The sequence below is a fragment of the Scyliorhinus canicula genome, chromosome 5, assembly GCF_902713615.1.
Source record: "Scyliorhinus canicula chromosome 5, sScyCan1.1, whole genome shotgun sequence".
NCBI classification, from domain to species: Eukaryota; Metazoa; Chordata; class Chondrichthyes; order Carcharhiniformes; family Scyliorhinidae; genus Scyliorhinus; species Scyliorhinus canicula.
In genome coordinates this window covers 106,440,188-106,465,696 of record NC_052150.1, presented here as the reverse complement: position 1 = coordinate 106,465,696, position 25,509 = coordinate 106,440,188, and the positions used below count along the sequence as shown (strand labels likewise).

At 53.6% G+C, this 25,509-nt stretch overlaps 1 protein-coding gene across 1 annotated transcript in view; it reads right to left on the bottom strand.

Moving 5' to 3' along the window:
* Positions 1–25,509, bottom strand: part of dgkb (diacylglycerol kinase, beta) — a 1,237,676-nt gene that overhangs the window by 649,771 nt on the left and 562,396 nt on the right.

Sequence of the window (25,509 nt, the reverse complement as noted above, 5' to 3'; positions counted from 1 at the left end):
CCAGATCTTGTTGCAGTAGGACCACTCCCAAACCATCCTTTGATGCATCCGTCAGGGTGTCCGCGTTTTTTGCTGGGTCGATAAATGTCAGGACTGGGGCCGTTGTCAATGAAACTTGCAATGTTTGCCATTCTTGTTTATGGCTAGTAGACCACTAGAATATTGCATGCGTCTTTCTTTAAAGTTTCCCTAAGTTGTGCAGTTTTAGCTGCAAGATTCGGAATGAATTTGCTCACAAAATTTATCATCCCTAACATTCTTAATATACCTTTTTTATCAGTGGGACGTGGCATCTGCAAGATTGCCTTTCTTTTATCTTGATCGGGCTGAATTCCTTGTGCGGAGAGTCTCCCAGGAAGATGATGCTGTGCACACCGATTTTATCCTGTTCAACTTCAAGCCATTCTTTTTAATGCTCTTCAGGACCCTGAGAAATCTTTTGTCATGTTCTTCCGTGTTGATCCCCCGATGATTATGTCATCCACATTAACACGGACTCCTGGAATCGTTTCATCTATGTGCTCCATGGCACGATTAACAATATTTGAAGCAGAAATTATGCCAAATGGCATCCTTAAGTAGCAATATCTTCCGAAGGGTGTGTTGAATGTACATAGCTTTGTGCTTTCTTTGTCTAATTTAAGTTGCCAGAAGCTTTGTGACACTTCTAATTTACTGAAACAAGTTGCTCCTACCAACTCGCATGATATTTTCTCCCTTTTTGGCATTGGGGAATGTTCTCTTTTAATGTTGAGGTTCGGATCTTTAGGTTCCACACAAATTTGTAGGTCTCCATTACGCTTCTTAACACAAACCGATAGAGTTTACCCAGCCTGCAGGTTGTTCTATGCACTTAGTTACACCTAAAGCTGTCAACCTTGCTAGCTTAGCCTTCAATTTGTCTCTCATGGAGCTCGTACATGTCTCGATGCGTGAATCACTGGCTTTGCGTTCTCCTTCAATTGGATTTTGTACATGTACGGTTAAGTTCCAAAGCCTTGGAAAATCTTATGGAAATCATTTAGGATGGAGTCTCCTGAGGCATGCGGGCTCGTTGTACAGCTGTCTGCACTGTAAACCCGCATAACTAGCGGCAGTTCCTCACACCTTTCTACTCCAAGCAGAGATTCGAGTTTCGCTGCCACAATGGAAAATTTCAATGTGTGAATTCGAGCTCCCATGCTCCTAACGTCGTAATTTCATTTCTATTATAATCTCTCAGTACTGTTTTGTTTACTACTTGCGGTTTAATTCTCAGCTCTTTGACATCAGACAAATTGATGAGGTTGGCCTTCGCACCTGTGTCGAGTTTGAATGTTATTACTGTCATTAATCATTAATGGCACTGTCCATTTGTCTTTTTGATTATTTGTATTTAATTCACTATTGCTGCAAATTGTCAAAGAAAGCTCATCATTTGGCATGAATTGAATATCCTTGTCTACACTGGAAATTATGCCAACAGATAATGTGTCCTCGAGAGACACTTCATCAGCTGTGCTGATAACTTTTGTTTGTTCCACTTTTTTCCTCGAAAAGCATTGTGCCGCAAAATTATTTCTGCTGTTACAATTAAAGCTTTTCTTTCCAAACGCTGGACATTGCCATGGCAAATGTCATTTGCCCATCGCAGACATCAAATGGAGGATCGGGTTGGCCGCTCAAAATGGCCACCTGCACTGGGAGCATGTTTTTTATTCAAGTGCGTCAGCACACTAATGGCATTGCCCGACTCTTCTACCTTCACTCAAAATGCCAGAGATTCAATGCGCTAATCTGCTTTGCTGCAAATTCCGCATGCGTGACATATTTAGATAGCACTTTCAAGTTGAAGCTCTGTTTCTCTTAGAAGCCTCTCCCATACCTTATTGTTGGAGATCCTGAACATAATCTGATCATGGATAATTTACGACTGGAGGGTACTAAAATTACACGACTGCGCCTTCAACCGCAAGTTGGTGAGAAAACCATCAAATGATTTGCCTGCATTCTGGGTGTACGCGCAGAATATATAGGGCTGGATTCTCCAATTCTGCGGCTATGTCCGCAGCATCCGTGTGGTCCCCCCCGCCAGCGGAACAGCTCCCACCCCCAGTGCAGGCGACCCAGTCCGCAGCCTCCACGCTAGGCCCCCGAAAATGAGAGGACACGCGCCCGCATTGTCAGGACTCGGCCCATCGGGGGGCGGAGCATCAGGGGAGGGCCTCAGGTGACGTCCTGAGGCTGTCCCGATGGCGTGAGGTGTAATCCTCGAGTACGCTATTTTTGAGGGGGCGGAGCATCGGAAAAACGGCGCCGCAGCCGATTCCAGCGTCAAAATGGATTCTCCGGCTCATCGGCGAACGTGATTTCAGTATCGGCAATCGGAGAATCTCACCCGGTGGTCGAAGGTTCTTGCTACCTACCTCGCTTTCGAAGACAAATGTGTTGAAAATTTAAAAATGCTTGGGGATCTGCTACAGTGAGCAGCAATGCGATGTACCTCTCATCAGGCTGTGCCTGCAAACCAAGGGCTGCAACATTAAGTTTGAACTGCTGCTTGAACACCTGCCAATTCTCATCTACATTAGCGGGAATCCGAAGCTGTTAAGGTGCATTGGGGATACCTTCCATCCTGGGCTTCAAAATCTTACAGCGCAAAGAACACGGAGTTATCTTTAATAGTTTGAATCTTTGCAGAATCTTCTCGTTCTTAGTCGATCATCCAGCCTGGTACCATGTCATGTTCTGTAGACTGGCTGACGTGAATGATGCATTACGGAACATCTAATTTCTTAAGAAACAAGTATATTTTAAAGATAACTAGAATAAATATATAACAAACTACTAACACTAACTAACTTTTCTAGAGTTACTGCAAAGTGCATCTGTCCACGAACACGACTTACCCCCAACTCCCCATAGACGGAGTCATGTGGTAGGTTTACACTGCCACCTGGTGGGCGGAAGACATGTACAATATTATATACAGAATGGCTTTATGTCCTCGAAACACATTTCATCAACCATGTTTTTCAATTTGCCTCCCCCTCGTGCTTTGCAGTTGCACCACTGCTGCTCCTCTCGCCCCACTGCTGCTCCTCTAGCCCCTGCTTGTGCTGCTGTTCTTGCCCCGCTGCTGCTCCTTTTCCCTGCTTGTGTTGCTCCTCTCGCCCCTGCTTGTGCTGCTCATCTCGTCCCTGCTTATGCTGCGCTTCTTCCCTGCTTGTGCTGCTCCTCTCGCCCCATTCTGGCTCCTTTTACCCACTCCTGCAGGTCTTGCCCCAGTCCTGCACCTCACCACAATTGCACTACTCTTCTCGCCCCTGCAGATGCTGCTCCTCTTGCCCCACTACCGCCCCCCCGTCCCTGTTTGTACTGCTCCTCTTGCCTCACTCCTGCTCCCCTTGCCCACTCCTGCTCCTCTTGCCCCACCTGCTCCTCTTGCCCCAACTGCACCTCTTGCCCCACTCCTGCTCCTCTTGCCCCACTCCTGTTCCTCTTGCCCCATTCCTGCTCATCTTGCCCCACTCCTGCTCCTCTTGCCCCACTCCTGCTCCTCTTACCCCACTCCTGCTCCTCTTGCCCCATTCCTGCTCCTCTTGCCCCACATGTTCCTCTTGCCCCACTCCTGCTCCTCTTGCCCCACTCCTGTTCCTCTTGCCCCATTCCTGCTCCTCTTGCCCCATTCCTGCTCCTCTTGCCCCACTCCTGCTCCTCTTGCCCCATTCCTGCTCCTCTTGCCCCACATGTTCCTCTTGCCCACTCCTGCTCCTCTTGCCCCACTCCTGTTCCTCTTGCCCCATTCCTGCTCCTCTTGCCCCATTCCTGCTCCTCTTGCCCCACTCCTGCTCCTCTTGCCCCACTACTGCTCCTCTTGCCCCACTCCTGCTCCTATTGCCCCATTCCTGCTCCTCTTGCCCCACTCCTGCTCCTCTTGCCCCACGTGCTCCTCTTGCCCCACTCCTGCTCCTCTTGCCCCACTCCTGCTCCTATTGCCCCACCTGAACCTCTTGCCCCACCTGCTTCTTTTGCCCCACTCCTGCTCCTTATGCCCCACCTGCTCCTCTTGCCCCACTCCTGCTCCTCTTACCCCACTCCTGCTCCTCTTGCCCCACTCCTGCTCCTCTTGCCCCACTCCTGCTCCTCTTGCCCCACTCCTGCTCCTCTTACCCCACTCCTGCTCCTCTTGCCCCACGTGCTCCTCTTGCCCCACTCCTGCTCCTCTTGCCCCACTCCTGCTCCTCTTGCCCCACCTGAACCTCTTGCCACACCTGCTTCTCTTGCCCCACTCCTGCTCCTTATGCCCCACCTGCTCCTCTTGCCCCACTCCTGCTCCTTTTGCCCTACTCCTGCTCCTCTTGCCTCACTCCTGCTCCTCTCGCCCCATTCCTGCTCCTCTCGCCCCACTCCTGCTCCTCTAGCCCCACTCCGGCTCCTCTTGCCCCACCTGCTCCTCTTGCCCCACTCCTGCTCCTCTTGCCCCACCTGCTTCTCTTGCCCCATTCCTGCTCCTCTTGCCCCACTACTGCTCCCCTTGCCCCACTCCTGCTCCTCTTGCCCCACTCCTGCTCCTCTTGCCCCACTCCTGCTCCTCTTGCCCCACTCCTGCTCCTCTTGCCCCATTCCTCCTCCTCTTTCCCCACTCCTGCTCCCCTTGCCCCACTCCTGCTCCTCTTGCCTCACTCCTGCTCCTCTTGCCCCACCTGCTTCTCTTGCCCCACTCCTGCTCCTCTTGCCCCACTCCTGCTCCTCTTGCCCCACGTGCTCCTCTTGCCCCATGCCAGTTCCTCTTGCCCCACTCCTGCTCCTCTTGCCCCATTCCTGCTCCTCTTGCCCCACTCCTCTGCCTCTTACCCCACTCCTGCTCTTCTTGCCCCACTCCTGCTCCTCTTGCCCCATTCCTGCTCCTCTTGCCCCACTCCTGCTCCCCTTGCCCCACTCCTGCTCCTCTTGCCTCACTCTTGCTCCACTTGCCCCACCTGCTTCTCTTGCCCCACTCCTGCTCCTCTTGCCCCACTCCTGCTCCTCTTGCCACACGTGCTCCTCTTGCCCCATGCCTGTTCCTCTTGCCCCACTCCTGCTCTTCTTGCCCCATTCCTGCTCCTCTTGCCCCACTCCCACTCCTCGCCCCACTCCTGCTCCTCTTGCCCCACCTGCTCCTCTTGCCCCACTGCTGCTCCTCTTGCCCCACTCCTGCTCCTCTTGCCCCACTCCTGCTCCTCTTGCCCCACTCCTGCTCCTCTTGCCCCACTCCTGCTCCCTTTGCCCCATTCCTGCTCCTCTTGCCCCAATCCTGCTACTCTTGCCCCACTCCTGCTCCTCTTGCCCCACTCCTGCTCCTCTTGCCCCATTCCTGCTCCTCTTGCCCCATTCCTGCTCCTCTTGCCCCACTCCTGCTCCCCTTGCCCCACTCCTGCTCCTCTTGCCTCACTCCTGCTCCTCTGCCCACCTGCTTCTCTTGCCCCACTCCTGCTCCTCTTGCCCCACTCCTGCTCCTCTTGCCCATTCCTGCTCCTCTTGCCCCATTCCTGCTCCTCTTGCCCCACTCCTGCTCCCCTTGCCCCACTCCTGCTCCTCTTGCCTCACTCCTGCTCCTCTTGCCCCACCTGCTTCTCTTGCCCCACTCCTGCTCCTCTTGCCCCACTCCTGATCCTCATGCCCCACGTGCTCCTCTTGCCCCATGCCTGTTCCTCTTGCCCCACTCCTGCTCTTCTTGCCCCATTCCTGCTCCTCTTGCCTCACTCCTCTTCCTCTTACCCCACTCCTGCTCTTCTTGCCCCACTCCTGCTCCTCTTGCCCCATTCTTGCTCCTCTTGCCCCACACCTGCTCCCCTTGCCCCACTCCTGCTCCTCTTGCCTCACTCCTGCTCCTCTTGCCCCACCTGCTTCTCTTGCCCCACTCCTGCTCCTCTTGCCCCACTCCTGCTCCTCTTGCCCCACGTGCTCCTCTTGCCCCACTCCTGCTCCTCTTGCCCCACCTGCTCCTCTTGCCCCACTCCTGCTCCTCTTGCCCCATTCCTGCTCTTCCTGCCCCACTCCTGCTCTTCTTGCCCCATTCCTGCTCCTCTTGATCCACTCCTTCTCCTCTTGCCCCACTCCTGCTCCTTTTGCCCCACTCTTGCTCCTCTTGCCCCTCTCCTGCTCCTCCTGCCCCATTCCTGCTCTTCTTGCCCCACTCCTGCTCCCCTTGCCCCACTCCTGCTCCTCTTGCCCCATTCCTGCTGCTCTTGACCCACTCTTGCCCCACTCCTGCTCCTCTTGCCCCACTCCTGCTCCTCTTGCCCCACCTGTTCCTCTTGCCCCACTCCTGCTCCTCTTGCCCCATTCCTGCTCTTCCTGCACCACTCATGCTCTTCTTGCCCCATTCCTGCTCCTCTTGACCCACTCCTGCTCCTCTTGCCCCACTCCTGCTCCTCTTGCCCCACTCCTGCTCCTCTTGCCCCACTCCTGTTCCTCTTGCCCCATTCCTGCTCCTCTTGCCCCATTCCTGCTCCTCTTGCCCCACTCCTGCTCCTCTTTCCCCACTCCTGCTCCTCTTGCCCCACTCCTGATCCTCCTGCCCCACTCCTGCTCCTCTTGCCCCACTCCTGCTCCCCTTGCCCAACTCCTGCTCCTCCTGCCCCACTCCTGCTCCTATTGCCCCACGTGCTCTTGCCCCATTCCTGCTCCTCTTGCCCCACTCCTCCTCCTCTTGCCCCATTCCTGCTCCTCTTGCCCCATGTGCTCCTCTTGCCCTACTCCTGCTCCTCTTGCCCCACTCCTGTTCCTCTTGCCCCATTTCTGCTCCTCTTGCCCCATTCCTGCTCCTTTTGCCCCACTCCTGCTTCTCTTACCCCACTCCTGCTCCTCTTGCCCCACTCCTGCTCCTCTTGCCTCACACCTGCTCCTCTTGCCCCACTCCTGTTCCCCTTGCCCCACTCCTGCTCCTCTTACCCCACTCCTGCTCCTCTTGCCCCACATGCTCCTCTTGCCCCACTCCTGCTCCTCTTGCCCCACGCCTGCTCCTCTTGCCCCACCTGAACCTCTTGCCCCACCTGCTTCTCTAGCCCCACTCATGCTCCTTATGCCCCACCTGCTCCTCTTGCCCCACTCCTGCTCCTCTTACCCCACTCCTGCTCCTCTTGCCCCACATGCTCCTCTTGCCCCACTACTGCTCCTCTTGCCCCACGCCTGCTCCTCTTGCCCCACCTGAACCTCTTGCCCCACCTGCTTCTCTAGCCCCACTCCTGCTCCTCTTGCCCCACTCCTGCTCCTCTTGCCCCACTCCTGCTCCTCTTGCCCACTCCTGCTCCTCTTGCCCCACTCCTGCTCCTCTTGCCCCACGTGCTCCTCTTGCCCCACTCCTGTTCCTCTTGACCCCGCTCCTGCTCTTCTTGCCCCATTCCAGATCCTCTTGCCCCACTCCTCTTCCTCTTACCCCACTCCTGCTCCTCTTGCACCACTCCTGCTCCTCTTGCCCCACTCCTGCTCCTCTTGCCCCACTCCTGCTTCCCTTGCCCCACTCCTGCTCCTCTTACCCCACTCCTGCTCCTCTTGCCCCACTCCTGCTCCTCTTGCCCCGCGTGCTCCTCTTGCCCCACTCTTGCTCCTCTTGCCCCACTCCTGCTCCTCTTGCCCCACCTGCTCCTCTTGCCCCACTCCCACTCCTCTTGTTCCACTCCTGCTCCTCTTGCCCCACTCCTGCTCCTCTTGCCCCACCTGCTCCTCTTGCCCCACTCCTGCTCCCCTTGCCCCACTCCTCCTCTTGCCCCACCTGCTCCTCTTGCCTTGCCCCACTCCTGCTCCTCTTCCCCACTCCTGCTCCTCTTGCCCCACGCCTGTTCCTCTTGCCCCACTCCTGCTCTTCTTTCCCCATTCCTGCTCCTCTTGCCCCACCTGCTCCTCATGCCCCACTCCTGTTCCTCTTACCCCACTCCTGCTCTTCCTACCCCACTCCTGCTCCTCTTACCCCACCTGCTCCTCTTGCCCCACTCCTGCTCCTCTTGCCCCATTCCTACTTTTCCTGCCCCATTCCTGCTCTTCTTGCCCCACTCCTGCTCCTCTTGCCCATCCCTGCTCCTCTTGACCCACTCTTGCTCCTCTTGCCCCACTCCTGCTCCTCTTGCCCCACTCCTGCTCCTCTTGCCCCACCTACTCCTCTTGCCCCACTCCTGCTCCTCTTGCCCCACCTGCTCCTCTTGCCCCACTCCTGTTCCTCTTACCCCACTCCTGCTCTTCTTACCCCACTCCTGCCCCTCTTGCCCCACCTGCTCCTCTTGCCCCACTCTTGCTCCTCTTGCCCCATTCCTGCTCTTCCTGCCGCACTCCTGCTCTTCATGCCCCATTCCTGCTCCTCTTGATCCACTCCTGCTCCTCTTCCCCCACTCCTGCTCCTCTTGCCCCACTCTTGCTCCTCTTGCCCCACTCCTGCTCCTCTTGCCCCATTCCTGCTCTTCTTGCCCCACTCCTGCTCCCCTTGCCCCACTCCTGCTCCTCTTGCCCCATTCCTGCTCCTCTTGACCACTCTTGCTCCTCTTGCCCCACTCCTGCTCCTCTTGCCCCACTCCTGCTCCTCTTGCCCCATCTGCTCCTCTTGCCCCACTCCTGCTCCTCTTGCCCATTCCTGCTCTTCCTGCCCCACTCCTGCTCTTCTTGCCCCATTCCTGCTCCTCTTGACCCACTCCTGCTCCTCTTGCCCCACTCCTGCTCCTCTTGCTCCACTCCTGCTCCTCTTGCCCCACTCCTGCTCCTCTTGCCCCATTCCTGCTCTTCCTGTCCCACTCCTGCTCTTCTTGCCCCACTCCTGCTCCCCTTGCCCCACCTGCTCCTCTTGCCCCACTCCTGTTCCTCTTACCCCACTCCTGTTCCTCTTACCCTACTCCTGCTCCTCTTGCCCCACTCCTGCTCCTCTTGCCCCACCTGCTCCTCTTGCCCCACGTGCTCCTCTTGCCCCACTCCTACTCCTCTTGCCCCACTCCTGCTCCTCTTGCCCCACTCCTGCTCCTCTTGTCCCACCTGCTCCTCTTGCCCCACCTGCTCCTCTTGCCCCACTCCTGCTCTTCTTGCCCCACCTGCTCCTCTTGCCCCACTCCTGCTCCTCTTGCCCCACCTGCTCCTCTTGCCCCACTCCTGCTCCTCTTGCCCCTGCTTCTCTTGCCCCACTGCTGCTCCTCTTGCCCTGCTGGTGTTTGAATTGCCAGTCCGGTGGAAATACCACTGTGCCACCACCTCCCCATACTTGCCTGTGTAGTTTCCTTCTCCCTTTCACTGAGTTTCCTGAACTGTGGAAAACCCGTGCAATCACTATTGAATTTAAATTCAGCTCCCACTTGTATTGTAAGATCCAATGTAGTAAAGTTAATAATGTTAACTATAATAAAACAGGGAATTCTTCACACAACACTAATCTTGTTGCCGTAAAATTAGCAACTTGTAGCACTTTGGGTTTTTATGCTCCATTTTGAAATTTTCAATCCTCCCCTGGATTTCCTCGCCAATGGTTATTTCTATCACAGCTTATGACTGAGAACAAGTTGATGGGCCAAAGGATCCAGAAGGACTATTGGTCCTAATGCCAAAAGTCAACCCATACTGAGTTCTAAATCTCACTCCGCAATTTAATTTCAAGCTGTGTATTGATAAAGACCACTGGATAAGCGTGAATATCGGTTGATATTTCCCTCTTTTAGAAACGCACAATCGTGAAGGAATCAACAAAGGAATGAAGAGAGCTACAATTACCCTATTTAAGCTAGTGCACTGAAAGGAATGTTTTTTCTCAGTGAAATATTTCACCAGTGAAGATGCTTGGGTCCTCGCATAATTGTTGAAAAAAGCCATGCAATTAATATTTTCGATTAAACATTGAAAACAATGGAAGAGACCTTTTAATATCCAGCCTTATAAATACACATAGCACAGAAATTATTTTAATAATTGTGACACTGGGGCGGGATTTTCTGACCCTACCCCCACCGCCGGGTCGGAGAATCGTGGGGGGGGGGGGGGGGGGGGGGGGGGGGGTGGTGCAGGGGGTTGCGGCGTGAATCTCGGCCTGCCGCCCCGACGCTGGCTGCCGAATTCTCCGGTGCCAGGATTTTGGCTGGGGCGGGAATCACACCGCGCCGGTCGGCGGCCGCTGGCAGCACCATCCCCGGCGAATCTCCGCCCCGCGATGGGCCAAGCAGCCACCCGTTTTTGGCCGGTTCCGCCGGCATAAAGCAAATCAGGTCCGTACCGGCGGGACCTGGCTCTGCAGGCGGCCTGCAGAGTCCCCGGGGGGAGGGGGGGGGGATCTTGCCCCAAGGGGTGCCCCCACGGTGGCCTGACCCATGATCGGCGCCCACTGATCCGCGGGCGGGCCTGTGCCATGGGTCACTCTTTCCCTCTGCGCCAGCTGCTGTCAACCTTTGCCATGGCCGGCGTGGAGAAGAACCCCCCTGCGCATGCGCTGGGACGAAGCCAGCACACGCTGGCGCTCCAGCGTATGCGCCAACTCGCTCCAGTCGGCGGAGACCCTTTGGCACCGACTGGCGCAGTGCCAACCCCGTCGGCGCCAGCCTAGCCCCTGAAGGTGCAGCGGACTCCGCACCTTCCGGGCGGCCCGACGCCGGAGTGGTTCACGTCACTCCTCTGTGCCAGTGCGGCCCACCCCACCAGGTAGAGGAGAATCCTAGAAGTTTATACATTAATGAATTTTGCACAACTTTTGGTTTACAGTGAGGAAACTAAGGCATGCTCTGACATACCCAAACTATCAAACTTAACAAAAGCCTACATGATCTCCCCATTCCATTTTTGACTGCTTCATCTGATTGAAATGCAGATTTATAGATTTTCATGTTTCACAGCTTGCAAGGCAGGGTTTATATCACCAGTTATATTTGCTCCTTCAGGTAAAGTAAACTAAAGTTTATAAGTATCTGGAGGCTGATTTTCTAAATGTTTCATTCAAGATGCATAGACACATCTATGGTCACTATGGGCGCGATTCTCCGCACCCCACGCCGGGGGGGAGAATCGCGGGAGGGCCGGGCAAATCACGACACGCCACCCTGGCACCGCCCCGCGATTCCACCCCCCCCCCCCCCCAGGCCGCTCGGAGAATCGCCGCTCGTCGTTTCCCACGGCCTGCCGAACCCGACCGGTTCACGCCGGCGCCAACCACACCTGGTCGCTGTCGGCGTGAACAGCGTGCAACCTCTGTGTTTGGGGCCTGTGGGGGGGCGGAGGGAGGATCGAGCACCACGGGCGTGCTCAGGAGATGTCTGGCCCACAATCGGTGCCCACCGATCGTCGGGCCGGCGTCTCTAAAAGGCGCAATCTTTTCCCTCTGCCGCCCCGCACGATCAAGCCGCCATGTCTTGCAGGGCAGTGGAGGGGAAGACGGCAACCATGCATGCGCGGGTTGGTGCCGACCAACATGCGCATGCGCGGCTGACGTCACTTAGGCGCCGCCGGCCGCGTCATTCCCGGCGGGCTGCTTTGACGCCAGCGCCAAGGCCCGGCGCCCGAGATTCACGTGCCGCCGCTCCTAGCCCCCCAGGAGGGCGAGGTGCGGCCTCCGACTCCGGAGTGAAACACTCTGGGTTTCACTCCGGCGTCGGCTGTTTGTCTCCCTTTGGGAGAATTGCGGCCTATGTTTCAAACATTACCAATTTACCATCTATATTTGTTATGTACGTAATCCCACATACATTTAGGCTTTTATTAAATGCTCTATTTTTACTTTGGTATGAAAACGAGTTGACAGTGCTAGATGGCAATAGGGAGGTAAAGTAATGGATAAAGAGGGAAAGTTGTTCAACAAAATTCAGTGTTCAAGATTGTACAAATGTTATTCATAATTCAAATTACAGTACTGAAAGTGATGAATGAGGCTTCTTTTCATTGCTCATGCTGACCAAACAGAAATACAGCTGCAGGCAGGCAGGTACAAGTTTGGACTATAAAATTAGCTCTGCTGCCATTTATGAATCGTTCACACATTCAGTCTAGGTTTCAGAGTACTTTTCAGTGGGTGGTCTCATATTCTCACTGACTGAAATGTAGCTGCTGGTACTGAATGAAGTTAGTTGCTTGTTCTAGTTGCTTGTTAGATATAGTGGTTTGGGGATTGGTATTGAGAACTTTGGCAGAAGCTCATCAAATAAGTTTAGATCCAAATTGGAGAAGAGCCATTGGCTGCAGCAACAGATTTTGCTGACCTGGTTCTAACCTAACAGGTTTGTATTTGGCTCAAAACATTAATGGAAATTTCCACTGGAACCACAATTACTCATTTTGTTCCAGATTTCTCTCACAATAGATGCTTTAAAAATGTAGTCGGACTGCCATTTGAAGATGGAAAGGAACAGATTTGTGTTATTTTTGCCATGTGGTAATTTATAGAATATACTCTCTACAGTGCAGAAGGAGGCCATTTGATCCATCAGGTCTGCACCAACCCTTGGAAATAGTACCCGAACTAGGCCCACACCCGTCCCTATCCGTGTAACCCAGTAGCCCCACCTAATGTTTTGGACACTAAGGGGTCATTTACCATGGCCAATCCACCAAACCTGCACATCTTTGGACGGTGGGAGGAAACTGGAGCACCTGGAGGAAACCCTAAAACAATTCTGTGATAATCATATGGCACATGCTCACTCCAGATCCCTGCATCTTCCTCTGTCAACTGAAAAATGACTTGAGGGATAAATTCTTCAGTCACTGGCTTTCAATGGCATCAAGAAAGGCTTCTGAATAATTTGTCATATTTCAAGTATGCCTTGCACATCTCCAGCATAATCATTCGATTACAGCAGTGGATAATATTACACATTGCAAGTTCATCATGAACTCCGTCACCTTGTGTTCAAAGCTTGTATTGGGTTTAAATTTACATTGAAGCTAATTAGAAAGTGAACTTGCAGCAAAGCCTGTGGTGAACTCAGCTCATTGCAAGCACTAAGTCTGGTCTGCAGTAAATTTGCTGAAATAGCTTAGTATGACATTGCAGTAGATTCAAATTAAACAGCTCTCCGAACCAGTTGTAGGCTTGCATTCATTTTTGTACGAGTCAAAACTGCTGGGAGTAATTTATTTTGAGTCTCTTATAAATTGCCAGAAAGATAAGGGAAACATAATTCTTCTACTGTATATTGCATTCCGAACTCCTGGATCACAACATAAGAATCCAAAGTGAATCTTGTCATAGGACCAAAATGGGACCAACTGCGTCAAAACCATTACATTTATTTTTAACAATATATTGTGTCATCAACAGAATTCACATCCAGAAAAGCCAAGGAAAATTGTTTTTCCAGCATAAAATAACTAAGTTCAACATTTTGTGACTCAAGTCGCACCTCCATTAGGAGCCGACAGTCCAGCCCTCAGATAGTCCTCTATTGTATGTAAACTCAGCAATTGCCACATGCTCTCGACACTGAAAGAGGATCAAGAGAGATCACATGGTTCTAACTAGGTCTCTGGTGAAAATGCTTTAAAATTTTAATATTTCTAATTATCTGAACCAGTTAATTCAATTACAGATTATCACAGTGACAGGCCCTTCATATCTAAATAAATATACTGAAAATACAGTCTTTTGCAGTTTTCCTTTTCTGAAGATTTTAATAGACCCATGCTGGAATTACCAACAGAATAAAGTGAGATCATTCCAAGATTGAATACCAGTTATTTAATCAGAACTCCATTGGAAAGTAATTTCAATTCTAATACAATAATGTACTAGCAGCTTCAATTTTAAATCAGGCTGAGTGCACAGAGATCAGTGGTTGGTTGATTTTCAATTTGTGAAATTGACCTGAAATTGATGAACACATCACAAAAAGCAAAAGGATACAACTGCATGAAATATCGCAGGACATTCAGTAATTTACAAAAAAATATTCCAAAGCACTCCTCTACCCTTGTAGGATATTTCCCTTCCTTGTCAGATATTTTCCACCCTTGTAGGATATTTTCCCTCCAAATTTGTCTTGCCCTCTCCCTCCCTCTCCTAAAGACTGTAGTTAATGCTACATTGCAAGGTAACAGGACAGCTTGCAGTAACGGATTCAATAATCCATTCCTCATATCTATTTCTCGACAGAGGGACAACATTTGAGAACATCCGATAATGGATATTGGGATCATTGTGCGCAATTAATCAGCAACCTATTTGCTGCGAAGCAGACAAAACACAAACTTTATGCTGCCTGCTAATTTAGACAACAGTAACATGCAGCCCAGCGCTAAATGCATTGCTGAATGACTGCACACTTCAGCATGGGCCCTATTTTCAAGTGAGACCAGCAACACTTTAAGTTAGCCTGCACTACTAAAGCCAACTTGCACATCTGTGCCTGCAGCAGATATTGAAATTAGTTACAGAAGAGTCTTTTAAAAATAAGCATTCTTTCTTGGGATGTGGATGTGCCAGCATTTGTTGTCCATCCCAAATCACCCTTGTACTACGTGGCTTTCTAGGCCATTTCAGAGGACAGTTAAGAGTGGTGACATTACTGTGGGTCTGGAGTCACATGTAGGTCAGACCAGGTAGGGACAACAGATTTCTTTCCCTAAAGGACATGAGTAAACCAGATGGGTTTTTGTGACAATCAATGATAGATTCACTGTTATCGAGCGCGATCTGCTGGGACGTCTGCCGGAATCGGGATGGGATGTGGCCTGTAGATGCCACAAAAGGCCTCTTCCTCGATTCCCAAAGATCTTGCGAGATATTATGATATGAATCCTGCCCACAATGGGCGAGATCCAGACGTGCATGGTTAAGTGAGCTTAACTGCTCACTTAACTATGCCTACACCAGATCTAACCAGTCCCTGGGAGCCACCAGCCGCACTGAGGAGACCCCACCCCGCCGCCGTTTAGCACTGGTCCCACAAACGGGTGAGTGGGTGGGGTTTTTGGCAACACTCTGGGTTGTGGGGACTGGGAGAGCTGGCAAAGCTGGCTTCACAGATTGGGGTGCCATCTTTTAAGGGTGCCCGATTAAGAACATAAGAACATAAGAACTAGGAGCAGGAGTAGGCCATCTGGCCCCTCGAGCCTGCTCCGCCATTCAATTAGATCATGGCTGATCTTTTGTGGACTCAGCTCCACTTTCCGGCCCGAACACCATAACCCTTAATCCCTTTATTCTTCAAAAAACTATCTATCTTTACCTTAAAAACATGTAATGAAGGAGCCTCAACTGCTTCACTGGGCAAGGAATTCCATAGATTCACAACCCTTTGGGTGAAGAAGTTCCTCCTAAACTGTCCTAAATCTACTTCCCCTTATTTTGAGGCTATGTCCCCTAGTTCTGCTGTCACCCGCCAGTGGAAACAACCTGCCCGCATCTATCCTATCTATTCCCTTCATAATTTTAAATGTTTCTATAAGATCCCCCCTCATCCTTCTAAATTCCAATGAGTACAGTCCCAGTCTACTCAACCTCTCCTCATAATCCAACCCCTTCAGCTCTGGGATTAACCTAGTGAATCTCCTCTGCACACCCTCCAGCGCCAGTACGTCCTTTCTCAAGTAAGGAGACCAAAACTGAACACAATAATTAGCACAGATTAGCACAGAAACGGAACGGCTCCCAGCCTTGCCACACCACGTACATGTTACAAACCCCCTCACTAGCATTGGAGGCTCCCTCCAAAACCCTCAACACCAGCATTGGAGGCTCCTCCCCCCCCCCCCAACATCACAACACAAGCAATGGGGCTCTCCCCCAACCTCAATAATGCCCCCTCCCCACTTTGTAGGCGTCAGGTGACCCTTCTCGCCCCCACCATATTTGCAGACATTGGGGAGACTCTCCCGCCCAACAACCCACCTCAGTCTCGGGCGCACACTCCCCATCACAGACCTCAGCCCTCTCCGAACAGCCCCTTCCGTGGGGCTGCCCAGAGGGCCCACCCCTGGCACTGACGCCTGGCACACATTAGCAGTCCTATTTTGGCATTACCAGGAGTGCCAACTTGGAAGTGCCACCTCGGCAATGCCACCGAGGCTATTCCACCCAGGCAGCGCTAACCTGTGCCAGTGCAGTGTCAGTGGGCAGTGCCCAGACATGTTCCTCTCCTCCACCCATCTCATACCAGAGGCTATACTTATCTTTGCGCTCCAGGAAGAATCCCCTCAGCTGAATTGCGTTTTAAGTTGATGTTGCAAGTCATGGTGGGATGAATCTGGAGAGCATTTCAGAGAGAGGCAGTGAATTAAGTGCTTTCAAATCACTTCCCTTCAATCATGCTTGAGTGATTTTGAAGTGGTCAGCTGGAAATTGCCAGCACTCAACGTTGTTTGAAGTGGTCCAGGAGCTGTCAATCAAAGCTTGATGTTTATAAACATTGTGGTTAAAGCACTTTAGAGTTACTCAACGTGAAGGGAGCTGAGTGGAGCAATGCTGGCAGCTGTGTGTGTAGAAGTTGTTAATTACAGTCCAGTAAAATCAATATCAAACAGAAATGAATGAATGGCTTGCAGCTCAAAGATTTGAGGAGATTTAAACACAGCTGACTAGTTTTCTCTTTCCAGGAATTGACAGGTGGTGCTTCCTGTCTCTGAGCCAGCAAGTGTATTGCCCAGGTGAGTGTTAAAGCACTGATGCATCTCACTGTCTTGGTCCAGACTTCTCTCTAACTTCCAGACAGGGGTCTCTTTATGGGGATTTCCTGACAGGGGGCGGGATTCTTCAACCCCCCCTGCCGGGTCGGAGAATCGCCGGGGGCCAGGGTGAATCCCGCCCCCGCCGTCTCCCGAAGTCTCCGTCACCAGAGTTTCAGCGGGGGTGGGAATCACGCCGCGCCTGTCGGCGGGCCCCCCGCTGGTGATTCTCCGGCCCGCGATAGGCCGAAGTCCCGCCGCTGTCATGTCGGTCCCGCCAGTGTGAATCAAACCACCTACTTTACCGGCGGGACCAGGCGGCGCGGGCAGGCTCCGGGGGCGCGGGGCGATCTGGCCCTGGCGGGTGCCCCCACGGTGGCCTGGTCCACGATCGAGGCCCACCGATCTGTGGGCTGGCCTGTGCCGTGGGGGCACTCTTTTTCTTCCGCCTTCACCATAGTCTTCACGATGGCGGAGGCGGAAGTGACCCACTCACGTTGCGCATGCGCGGGGATGACATCAGCAGCCGCTGACGCCCGGGTGCATGCGCGGACTTCGGCCGGCCAGTGAAGTCCCTTCGGCCCCGGCTGGCATGGCGCTAAAGGCCATTCCCGCCAGCCGGCGGAGCGCCAACCACTCCGGCACCAGGACGCCCAATGCAGCCGCGGCTCCGAGCTCCCGCCGGGTGGCACCATATGTGAAGCACGCCAGCGGGAACTCGGCAGGTCATCCAAGGAGAATCAGTGTGGGGGCTTCTTTCAATGGCCCCCGACTAACTCCGCGGCGACCGCGCGCGTCGCGGGTCCGACGCCCCATTTTCTGCCCCCGCGATGAGCCCGATTGCGGCGCGGAGGTTCGGAGAATCCCGGCCAATGCAGCTTCAGTGGGAGAGCATGGGCGGGATTCTCCTGCAATTGGCAGGATGGCCCGACGCCTGCGCGAACCACTCCGGTGTTGGGCCAATCAGAAGTTGCGGAATCCTCCGCACTTCCAGGGGCTAGGCCGGCAGCGGAGGGGTTGGTGCCGTGCCAACCGGCGGTGAAGGGCTGGCGCGAGTTGGCGCATGCGCAGAATCGCCGCCGTGCATCCGTGCATACACAGACCGGCCAGCGTGTTCCCGCGCCGGCCAAGGCGGAGCCCTACAGAGGCTGGCACAGAAGGAAGGAGTTGCCCCACGGCACAGGCCCGCCCGCAGATCAGTGGGCCCCAATCGCGGGCCAGGCCACCGTGGGGAGGCCACCACTCCCCCCCCCCCCCCCCCCCCCCCCGAGGACACCACTAGACGGCCTACCTGCCAGGTCCCACCGTGTGAGACCATTTCCATTTCACGCCGGCAGAACTGGCCAGGAACTGACGGCCGCTCGGCCCATTGGGGCCTGGAGAATTGCCGGGGGGTCCGCTGCCAATGGCCCCTGACTGGCATGGCGTAAACCCCGCCCCCACCTAAAATCTAGCTTCGGAGAGTACGGCAGCCAGCGTCGGAGCAACGGGAAGGGACTCACGCCGCCCTCCCAGGGATTCTCCAACCCAGCAGGTGGTCGGAGAATCCCGCCCCAAATTCTCCCAAATGGAGAATTTCACCCCGGGTCTCTCCAGAGTGATCCAGCCTACAGAACCATTGGTTGAGCATCATAAATGTCTGCTTCATGATGTTTTTTGTGTGGCAGCATGGCTCTCATTATGTACATGCTGTTTTCCCCCTTCATAAAATGGAGACATCGCACTCAGTGGGCAGTATTCTCCACTTCCGATAAAAATCGGGATGGCCGTCGTGAAATCTGCCGAGCTTCACGACGGCCTCGGGGCCCGCTGCCCGCACCTAATTCACCCCCACCCGGGGGGCTAGGAGCGGGCCCCCGTCGTTTGCGGCCGCAACCTCATCGCGCTGGAAATGACGCGGAATCGGCGCTTTTCTGATGTCATCCGCGCATGCGCGGGTTGCCGGTTCCAACCTACGCATGCGCGGATGAAATCAGCGCGCAGACGGCACGAACCCGCGCATGCGCGGTGCCGTCTTTCTCCACCGCCGCCCGGCAAGACGTGGCGGCTTGATCTTGCCGGGCGGCAGAGGGGAAAGAGTGCGTCCATTTTGGACGCTGGCCCGACGATCGGTGGGCACCGATCGCGGGCCTGTCCCCTCCCGAGCACAGTCATGGTGCTCCCATCCAAATCGGGCCCTTAGATACCCCAAATGGGCATTTGGTGCCCGTTTCACGAATGCAGCGACCAGGTGTGGTTGCTGCCGTGGTGAAACGGCCGTGAAGGGCCGGCCGCTCGGCCCATCGGGCTCGGAGAATCGCCGTTCACCGTGAAAAACGGCGAACGGCGATTTTTCTGAGCCGGTGGGGGGGAAGAGAATCGCTGGGGACGCCAGGTGGGCGTAAAGAATGTCAGGAGGCCCTCCCACGATTCTCCCACTCCACGTGGGGAGCGGAGAATTCCATTCACTGTTCCTGCTTGAGGTTGAGGTAAGAGAAGTGTTCCTTGATTATAGAAACAGAAAATAGGTGCAGGGGTAGGCCATTCAGCCCTTTGAGCCTGCACTACCATTCAATGTGATCATGGCTGATCATGCAAATTCAGTATCTCACTCCCCCCTTTCTCTCCATAACCCTTGATCCGTTTAACTGCAAGGGCCACGTCCAGCTCCCTCTTGAATACATCCAACAATTTGGCCCCAGCAGCTTTCTGTGGTAGAGAATTCCACAAGTTCACAACTCTCTGAGAGAAGAAGTTCTGTAAGATCAGTCCCCTGTTGCGAGCCATTTTCCATTCCCCTTTTCTCTCTCAAAGCAGTTTTCCCTCTGTTCCATCCCCCTCTCAAAGTGCACATCCAGGGGGAGGGAAACTACAGCACCCATGACCCGGAGCAATTGGTCTCACCAGAACGTGTGAAGTCAGAACCTAGGGGTGGGATTCACCCCTGCCTGGCGGGGTGGGGGGTCACGGCGCCGAGGAGTGGCGGGAACCACTCCGGCGTTGGGCCGCCCAAAAGATGCGGAATCCTCCGCACCTTCAGGGGCTAGGCTGGCCCCGGAGTGGTTTGCGCCGTACTGGCCGGCGGGGAAGGGGCTTGGCGACATTCCAACCGGTACCGAAGTGCCTCCACCTGCCGGCGCAAGTTGGCACATGCGCAGGAGCGCCACCATGTGCTGGCGTCATCCCAGTGCATGTGCAGAGGGCTTCCTCTCCACACTGGCCATGGCGGACCGCTACAGCCGCCAGTGTGGAAGAATAGAGTGCCCCCACTGTGGGCCAGGCCACTGTGGGGGCACCTCCCGCGGCCAGATCCCCCCGCATCCCTCCCCCCCCCCCCCCCCCCCCCCCCAAGGTCCTTGGAGGCCGCCCCCGCAGCTGAGTCCCACCGGCAAATAACTGGTGTAACATACACCGGCGGGACTGGCCGAAAACGGGCGGCCACTCGGCCCATCGCGAGCTGGAGAATCGCCAGGGGAGCTGCTGCTAGCGGCCGCCGACCGGCACGGTGCGATTACCGCCCCCGCCAAATCTTCGGCGCCCAGAATTCGGCAGCCGGCGGGGGTGGAATTCACGCCGCCCCCCAGCGATTCTCCGATCCGGCGGGGTGCCCACCCATCTTCTCTATGTGCCAGACCACTCCCTGTCCACTTCATAGACTTTATGTAACTCTGCAAACATAAACAGAGTCAGTAGAGGTTAGTCAGCAACTTGAGTGGCTAATGGTTGGTACCTGCTGAGTGGACCTTCCTGTTGCTGAACAAATGTTCAGATGTGAGTGCTTAAGAGAGGGTGGTATTTGCAGTGGTGAGGCCAGAAATGGCACCACGGCACCACGGCCATGCCAAGGGTGGCAGGGCCCGCGATCCGATACCCGTGCACTCTTTGTTCCTCCACCGCCCCGCAGGATCGGTCCGCGGGGCGGCTGAGGGGCATGACGGCCCGCGCATGCGCGGGTTTGATGCATATGCATGATGACGTCATCCGCGCATGCGCGGGTTGGAGCCATCCAATCCGCGCATGCGCGGGTTGGAGCCATCCAATCCGCGCATGCGCGGCTGATGTCATCGTGCGCTTCAGCCGGCGTGACCCTTGGCGCGTGGGCTTAGCAACGGTCGCTAAGCCTGCGATGCTGTGCTTCGCGGGGCCGCGCTGCTAGACCCGACCGGGGGGGGAAATCGCGCCCGGCATTTTCAATTCTGTCCTCCTAAAAGCTCAAAGGAAAGTAAAGGAAATTCCAAAAATTAGGAAATCTTTCGTATGGCATCAGACTTCTTGGGTTATGCAATATCCTTCACCGTGCATTTTGAGTGGTAAGATTCCAGATGACATAAACAGCAAGTTCTTTCTTGAGAATAAAAGGACTTAACGGTTACCATTCTCACCGTGAAAATCTTCAATCAACTTTTCAGTTCTTTCTTGCATGTAAGAGATAATTCCGGGCACATAGTTTGTAAAATTGGCCGGGTTGTCCAAAATCCCGGCCAAGTGTTGACACTGGCGTAAACACTGGAGTGTTTCATGCCGGCATCAATGAGCTTCTTAGCCCAGTGATTCAGTGGGCCACATGGGGCTCGGATGGCGCCGTAGTGCGGCGCGCTGCTCCGGCGCCGATAAGCGGCCCTGCACTGCCAGCACAGGTCCGTGCATGGGCGTGGTGGCCGTTTCCACACGGTGCATGCAACATTGCGTAGCGACACAGCGGGCCCGCGCAGAGGAGGTAGACCCCTCTAGATTGCGCATGCCCGCTGATCGGCAGCCCCCGATCGCGGGCATGGCCGTCGTGCAGTCCCACCCCCCATGCCTCAAGTGCCACGGCGGATATCACCGCCTGTAAGGCCCCCCCCCCAACCGTGTCCAATCCCGCTTGGTCGGCCGTGGACTGAGTCCACAGCCGCCACGCGAGCATCCCGACCAGCGATAGATGGATAGAACCACGCCGTCGGGAACTCGGCTGGTCGGTAGCGGAAGAACGCTATTTTGGCTCGGAGCTGCGGAGAATCCAGCCCATCTGTAAAGAGAGGAAAGTAGGTCCAAAATGTCAGATCTTTGGCCACAAAACATAGTTAAAGAAAAGCTATTCATTAGGTCGGAAAGATGTTTATACATGCTTCTTTGAATATATTTCTCAAATTATTTTGATCCACAGTAGTTTTTGGCACCCTTCCCCCATATTCTGCTTGTGTTGCATAACATTTGCTATTTTCCAGGGTTACCATTTTGAACACAATTGTCACAGTTTAGTTTCCTCCAAAATATAATCTATTGAAAGATAAGTGTTATTTGGGCATGTGTCCCATTAATATGCCTTTCAGAACCACCAACCCCCACCCCGCCCGATAAAAATATTGCAGTCAGTAAAGACTGGTGTTTCATTTTCTTGTGCTAAATAGGGAAAAACTCTGACTGGAAATGCCATGGCCAAGGGATTTAACTAAATAAATGCTAAACAGATGTCAAAACCTGCTCCGTTCAATTTTCTTGCCATTGTTCACTGCTTCTATCGGTTAATGATAAAGTTGTTGTTTCCCCTGACACTGGTATTCTTGCAATTTCTGATCAATGCAAAATGAAAAGTTTCAACAAACTATTTTTGCAGCAATATTCAAGTCATTTTATCAACACTTTGCCCAAGTGACCATTATTCACGTGCAATCTTTTGGAGGAGGTGCTGGCAAACAATTTGCTCATGAGGCATCTCTGCCAAGTGTGTTTCTGTTTCACCGAACATCTACAATCTTCCTGGAGGAACAAGACAGTTTGTCATTCCTGGCTTGGAGTGTAACGTCAATGATAACACATTTTCTGCCAATCACAGACAAGGTGATGTAACTGAGAACAGGCAAGGGTCTTCCATTTGGAAAGTTCATGTTGTGCTTTCATTGATAGCTGACGAGAGTTGTTTAAAAAGAGACATGATCATGAAAGATATTTCTATACCTGTTCACTAAAGTGGATCATTCTCACTTTCTGGGATCCAACATAGGTCGAAATCTTCAGTCCTCATTCATGGCTGGGATTTTACAGGGCTGCTGAAAGTTAATGGAGTTTTGGCTGGAATGCCAAATTTTCTGTTCTCGCTCCCAACGGGTCCCCCTACAGACGAGGCCAGAGAATCCCGGTCATAGTTTCTGCCTTGTGCACAGTTAGGCCATGAAATTTGATATTTTGGCCGGAATTCTCCTTCTGGCGAGTAAGTCCTCACGGCGGCGGGAAAACCGGCAGCAACACTCCGGCATCAACAGCCCCCGAAAGTGCGGAGGATTGGTGGATGCCGGAAGGGTTGTCGCCGCTCCAGCCGGCGCCGAAGGGATGGCGCGAGTTTACGCATGTGCCAAACGACCAGTGTGATCTCACGCAGGTGCAGAACGGCCGGCGTGATCCCGCGCATGCGCAGACCAGCTGGCGTATTATGGGCATGCGCGGGGTGGTTCTCTTCTCCGCGCCGGCCATGGTCGTCGCGGAAGAAAGAAGTGCCCCCACGGAACAAGCCCGCCCGCAGATCGGTGGGCCCCGATCGCAGGCCAGGCCACCGTGGGGTCCCCTCCCTGGGTCAGATCGCCCCATGCAGGGTCTGACAACCCCCTACCTTTCCAACATCCCCTGCCATTCGACATGCCCAGCCCACGCACTCCCGACTGCAGCAGGGGCCCCTGGTCTCCCGACCCCACACCCTATACCCCAGACACCTGTTGTGATCCTCGCCTGGCAAGGACCTTGTAATAGCCGACACATTATCACGAGCCATGGACGCTGACAACCCGCCACTGGCTTCCATCAATGATGTGGAAGCTCATTCACAGTGGTGCAAGGAGACACTCCCAGCAACGGACGAGAAGCTGCAGCAAATTTGTCAGGCGACACAGGAGGACGCCACCCTCCTTCAAGTCATACACAACCTTCAGCATGGCTGGCCAAATGGGCGGTGCCCACAGTTCCAAAACATCAGGACTGAACTGTCCGTGGTGGATGGCATAATACTGCGGAATGACAGAATCGTCATCCCACTGGCGCTCCGGGCGGACATCCTCCACAGGATTCACGAGGAGCACCTTGGTGCCAAAAAATGCAAAAGGAGAGCACGACAATCCGTTTACTGGCCAGGGATAAACGAGGACATAACGAATATGGTGCTCACCTGTGACACGTGCCAAAGACATCGACAGGCACAATGCAAGGAGCCACTGCAGCAGCATGAGATGGCTACGTCACCATGGGACAAAGTTGGCATTGACTTGTTCCACGCCATGGGCCGCAACTATGTTCTGCTCATCGACTACTACTCCAACTTTCCGGAAGTACTGAAACTCCCGGATCTCACAGCGGCATCAGTCATCAAGGCCTGCAAAGAAACCTTCTCCAGGCATGGCATCCCACGGACGGTCATGTCCGACAATGGTCCTTGCTTTGCCAGCTGGGAGTGGATGGACTTCGCCAAGCACTACAACTTCAAGCATGTAACGTCAAGTCCACACTTTCCGCAATCGAATGGCAGGGTGGAGAAAGGTGTCCACATTATCAAACAACTCATCAGCAAGGCTACGGACTCAAAGTCCGACATACACTTGGCCCTCTTGTCATACCGTTCGTCACCTTTGAGCTCTGGACTATCACCGGCTCAAATGCTCTTCAACAGAGGTGTGCGGACAACATTACCGGCACTACAATTGACCAATCCAGATCACTCGCCTGTCCTGGATAAGATGCGTCACCAACGTCAACTGCAAAAGCAGCACTATGACCAGCAGGCAAAAGTACTGCATCCGTTGGCAATCAACGATACGGTGAGGTTGCGACACCCGGCTGGGGTCTGGTCTAAAATGGCGACGGTTCTCTGCCAAATCTCGCCACAATCCAACGTTTTGCAGTCTGACGATCAATCCTACGTTGTGCAGTCTGACGATGGAACACTGTTTCGACGAAATCGCCGAGACCTTCTAAAAGTTACACCTCATCGACAGGTATTTCCAACACTAGATCAACAGGACGCTGTCATGCAACATCCTGGAACTCCAGCAGCAGGTGTCCAAATGGACGAAAAAGACTCTGGATCTCCATGCCCACTCAGGAGGTCTACCCGGATCAGACGTGCACCCAACCGTCTGAACTTATGAACATGGACTGACAATATAATTGCTCTGCCTTGTCTTTGTATATAAACCTAACTGTGTTTGAACTTGTGTTTAGTTACAGCTCTGCAACTAAAAAAAAGGAAAGTGAAAAAGGGGGATGTAATGATCCTCACCTGAGTGTGTACAGAAGGGGCTGATGGGAAATGGAAGTACCACCAGGGGGCAGCACGGGGACATATAAGAGTGACGCTGAAGGCCCGCCCTCGCTCACTTTGGCTGGAGAGGCAGGGGAGCAGGACAGGACGGAAGTTCAGCTCAGGGCTGCAAGTGATTAGGCCTAGTTGCAGAGCATAGAAAAGCAGTATCTTTACAAGTGCCATTCTGTAAGTAAAAGCTAACAAAGTTATTTACTGTGGAGCACAATAAACCATCCTTCGACTGCTGAACGACTTCTAGCATTCTTTTAAGAAACATAACAACACCTACACACAATGCTACTTGGACCAGGCGCTGGTCCCCTCCACAGTGCATCCACACACCCTCTGGTCGTGGAGATGTCCCTGGTGCTGGGGCCCAGCCCCTGGGTGTTCGGATGGTGGCTACCGCATCCCTGGTGTTGTTTCCTGCAGTGGTCAGATACAGTGTCCAGGCATCACGGTCTGATCGGGATGTTAGACGATAACCCCCACATGCCGATCGGTGCCCGGCAAGGTTCTCAATTTTGACCTCTCCCACGATCTAACAGCCTCGTCGCACTCTTACCCAAGGGCAATGCAGCCATTAAATTGCACCCATTCATTTCATTGCAGCATGACCAACATTCACAGTATAATAATAAAATAACAGCAAATTCATTAAGAACACAAATTTCTACTTCAGAAATAGTGATGGC